Consider the following 5,171-nt stretch of genomic DNA (forward strand, 5'->3'; position numbering starts at 1 on the left):
ATCACAGAGGACTGACCTCAGTCCTTAGAGTTCAGATAGATTCATTATATCCTGGCAGCCTGGGAGAGAATGGCAGTGACAGGTGGGGCTAGCAGGTACCATACATTCCTTGTCTGGCTCACCACACCGAGCTGATGACAATGACAACAAACAATTGCCTGCTTCTCTGGGATCGGAAAAAGTTAGTAAGGGCCCCTAGAATCTCAGAGTGGGCTGAATGGTGGGCATTCCTCCCTGTAGAAGTCCAGTCTTGAAGATCAGGGTAAATGCCTGCTACGTCTAATCCCAGCACATCAAGGAAACAAAGAGAATCAACGAAAGTAAAGAAACAGGAAAAGATATTACAAAGGACTAAAAGAAATTCCAAAAAAGCAATCCTAATAATATGGAGTCATATGATTTAACTAACAGAGAATTTAAAATAGCTGTCATAAAGATGCTCACAGAGGTCAAGAGAACAATGCATGAACAAATAGAGAATTTCAATGAAGATATGTTTAGTAAAGGGGTTTAATAATATATTTATCAGGAAGAAGACAGAATCAGCAAACTCAAGGAAAGATCATTGTCAATGTTTCCATTGGAAGAAAGAAAATAAAAGGAATACAAAAATGTGAATAAAACTTTAGAGACGTATAGGACACCATCATGTGAACTAATTTATGTACACATGATGCAAATCTCAAATGGAGAACAGAGAGAAAAGACCGGAGAACTTATTTAAAGAAATAATGACTTAAAACTTCACATATCTGGACAGGAAGTGAATATCCAGATTAGAGAAACCTAAAGTCATTAAATAAAATAAATGTAAAAAAACACACGTCACACATAAGTATACATGCTCAAAATCCTGATAAGAAGGAGGGAGGGGAAAAAAAAGATTGTGGCATGTCTACTATCCATTAAAGAATGTTGTCTCTCCAGACCAGCAGTTGACGTAATGGCTATGTCATTGGACTCCCATGTAGTCAACCACGATTCAAGTCCCAGACCTGATAACTTGAACTCATGCCAAGCGTGTATGCGTGTGTGTCCAAAATCCTGAGAGTAGAATGGAGGAGAAGGGATTGCACTGTAGCCATCCCTCCACCCCTGGGGGAGGTGATTTCTTGCTTTCTGTCTCTCTGTCTCTCTTTTTGTTCTTGGTGAGCACATGTGCCCTATATCAAAAACCCCCCCAAAAAAAAAAAAAAAGAGTGTTGTCTCTCTTTCTCTGATGAGCATACACCATACACCTCTGACAGATAGATAAGAATTATGCTAAATCTACTCTGCCCATTCTCTATACACGTAACAAAGTCTAAGGGACAGCACATGTCTTTACAGTGTGATCTCCTGAATATTTGCAACCCACTGCTAAAGTCTACTTCTCAAAAAAAGAACCCTTTCAAAATATTACAGTTTACCAACAATGCTCCTGATCTCTCAAGAGCTCTGATGGAATGTAGGGGAGATTAATATTGTGTTCATACCTGCTAACACAGCATTTGTTCTGTAGTCTTTGGATCAAGTAGTCACTTATACTTTCAAGTCTTATTGTTTAAGAAATACATTTCATAATCTTATAGATGCTAAAGAAAGTGCCTACTCTGATGGATCTCTACAGTCACTTGAAAACTTTTGGAAAGGATTCATGGTTCCAGAAACCATTAAGAAAATTCATGATTCATGGAAGGAGGTGAAAATATCAGCATTGACAGAAGTAGGAAGAAATAGCTTCCAATTTCATGGATGACTTGGACGTGCTCAAAATTTCAGTGGGGGAAGTACCTGCAGATGTGGTGAAAACAGCAAGAGAACTAGAACCTAAAGTGGAACCTGATGATGGACTGAGTTGTGCAATCTCCTGATCAAACTTGAATGGATGAGGAGTTGCCTCTTATGGGAGATCAATGAGAATGGTTTCTCTACTTCAGGTGACGAGTTCTGTGAACATTGTTGCAGTAACAAAAAATTTAGAATATTACATCAACCTAGTTGATACAGCAGTGACAGATTTTGAGATAATTGACTCTAGAGTTCTGCAGTAGATAAAATACTATTAAGTAGTATCTCATGCTACAGAGAACTATTTTGTGAAAACCAGAATCAATCAGTGTGACAAATTTCACTGTTGTCTTATTTGAACAAAACAAGCATCCAACCTTCAGCACCTGCCATCCTGATCAATCAGCATCTATCAACATCAAGGGAAGAATCTCCACCAGCAAAATATTACAACTGTCTGAAGGCTCAGATGATTATGAGCATTTTTAGCAATAAACATTTTAAAATAATTTAATTTTATTTGTTATCATTATTTTTAATTTGCTATAGGGCATATGTGCTCACCAGAAAAAGACAGAAAGAGGGGAGAGAGAATGAGAGAGAGAGTCAAAGTAGGAAAGCAAGCTGCCAGGTCTGGAACTTGAACCACAGTTGGCCATGTGGGAGTCTGGCACCTTGACCACAATGGCACCTGTAATGAACATTTTTCAATTATGTACATTTTCTTTTAAACAAAATGTTATTGCACACTTGATAGAAACAAGACAATGTGAACATAAATCTTACATTCACTAGAAAAGCAAAAATTCATGGTATTCTTTTTATTGAAATATTTACTTTATTGTGACTGTCTGGAACCAAGTCCTCAATATCATGCAGATTTGCTTGTATACTGGTTAGCAATGAGCCTTCATCAAATATGAAAGTGCCACTTTGTGGAGATAAGAGTTCCAAGGAACTTTAAAATGTGCTGCAGTCCTAAAGAGCAGTATCAAGGGACCTAAGAGCCCTTCTATGTAGACCCATTGCTGCATGCTCATGTGGAGACATAATGTGATCTTTGGAGTCAATATTCAGTTCAGCTTCAAGTAGGCTCTTCCCCGTGAGAGAGCAGACGCAGCATGACGAGATGTAATGTGCAATATTTCAAGGTGCAATAATATTTCACTTGTCCCTTGTTTTTCCTAGGTTACCTTGGGGCGTGTGTCCTTAATTCACATCAGTTTTATGGAATGTATTATGGGTGACTTTTATTTTCTTTCATTAAAGTAGTTTAATGATGTAATTCTATAGTAATATGTGTTTTTTGAAACTAATATTTCCCAAATTTTGGGTTAAGACCCTCCAAATTATTTAAGAAGACCTAAGCTGAGTTTTTTCTCTACTAAAAAAGGCTATGCTGAGTTATAAAATTAAATAAATTTGTGTACAGGTACATGTATCCTGTAGTTTGAGATTATTTCAGACTTGCAAATAACCATCATAATGGTACTATTTTTCTTGAATATCTTTGCAACATCTGAGACCTTCTCTGTGTATTTTTGTGGACTATTTTGGATAATTTGGCTCCTTAAATAAGAATAATTTAAAGGGAAAATAAAGAGTAATCATCAAAATAGAGGATATAAATTTTAAGAGAACCAGGTAAGGTCAAGTAACATGGTTGTAAAGTAATTTCTATTACTTTTTTTCTTCCTCTTGCATAAATTACTTCTCACATATCAAACAACTGATAGTGAATTCACTATATTTTAGTTATTCTTTAATTGGATGGATATAGTTTTTAGGACAAGTTAATTAACTCCTTTTTATAAGCCTCTCTTTGTTGTTCTCAGAGGATCTCAGAAAGATAATTAAGCATTCTCTAAAGTATTTTTACCATCTTTATTATCATTGATTCCTAAGGAGGCAGCGGGAAATAATTTACATTTTTTTCAGATTAACAGAATATCCTTTTAAAAACCTTTGTTATTTTTGAGTACAATAATACTAATTGCTACAGCAATATGCTTTTCAGACAGGCTGGAGTTAGACCATACAGAGATGCCATTTATTTCATTTTGTTGTATTTCAATCTATTTGCCAGTAAGTCTATATACGTGAAATCGTTTCCCCACCATTCACATTTCAGAATTCACAAGTTCAAATACAATCGTGGTTTACTGTAAGTTAAGTTTTATGTCTCAATAAATTTAGCACAAATCAGTTCAGCCTGAGCCCCAGGCATATAAAATAATATGGTTTCCGCAGGAAAAAATAAAGTATATTATTAATATTTTATTTTGAGTTATACATAAGCCAGATTGAACTGCAAGAGTGGACTACTGGATGCATTTGTGTTAATTCATGATCCTGTCTCAAATATTTATTCTGACCGATTGAAGAAAAATGCCAGCATATTTAGAAGAAACTTTTTATAATCATGAACCACAAAACATGTAGATAAAGTAGATGTGTTCCTTTTGCTGTCCTTAAACCAAGACAAGAGCAGACTTTTTCCCCTTTTTCCTACTTAACTTTGCAATCTTTATACTTGCATGCACAAATTCATTGATTTAACACTTATCTCTAGTAGTCTGTCCCTCCCTGGGACATCTATGAAGTGAACATTGGAAGAAATCTGCCTCAGCTTTGAACATCTGCATTGGTAGCAGAAGGTATGCTTTTCTACCTGGAGAAAAGAACTGCAGCAATAACGAGAAAGCCCCACAGAGCTCGTGTCCAGCTACCCACGTTGCAGCTGGTAGAGACATCATCTGCTTCACCTGTCATGCTCTTGCTCAACCGCCCTCCACTTACAAGGCCTTGGCTGTCTCTGCACCACATCACATAGGTCTAACAATAAAACTGCAAGTAAAAAAAAAAAAGCCCAACATAATCATCTGATGAAGTGATAAAATTTGCCCTTTGATATTTATGTTATAGTCTCTAATCTCTCTACAATCACTGAAAAAAGGTCACTAGCAAAAAGATACCACAGCACATTTTTATATAAGATTATACTATAAATGATATTAATTATAATATAAAAATATAAATGATGAATATGATATTCACTGTCATTTATATACCTTGGACAGATACTTTAAATGATGTACATTTATTCATCCTGCATGTTTATATTGAATATCTACTGAGGGGATGCATTATCAGTGTAGAAATTCCCCTTTGCTCTCATAAGCAGATTATTGGAGGGGGATATTAAACAATAATCACTGCTAATTAATGAAAGAGAACACTAATATTTTAAGTGCTACTCATTTATTTTCTCACAAAAGTCATAAATATTATTTTGGAAAATAATAAAAATAGTTAGGTCCCAGAGAAAAGAGGCAACTTTGTTAAAGAAACATACTAAAACTAACTGCCAAGTGAAGTGATGACAAGATCAGAAGGACATT

This window comes from Tupaia chinensis, unplaced genomic scaffold (assembly GCF_000334495.1).
Source record: "Tupaia chinensis unplaced genomic scaffold, TupChi_1.0 Scaffold148698_1, whole genome shotgun sequence".
Classification (NCBI taxonomy): domain Eukaryota; kingdom Metazoa; phylum Chordata; class Mammalia; order Scandentia; family Tupaiidae; genus Tupaia; species Tupaia belangeri.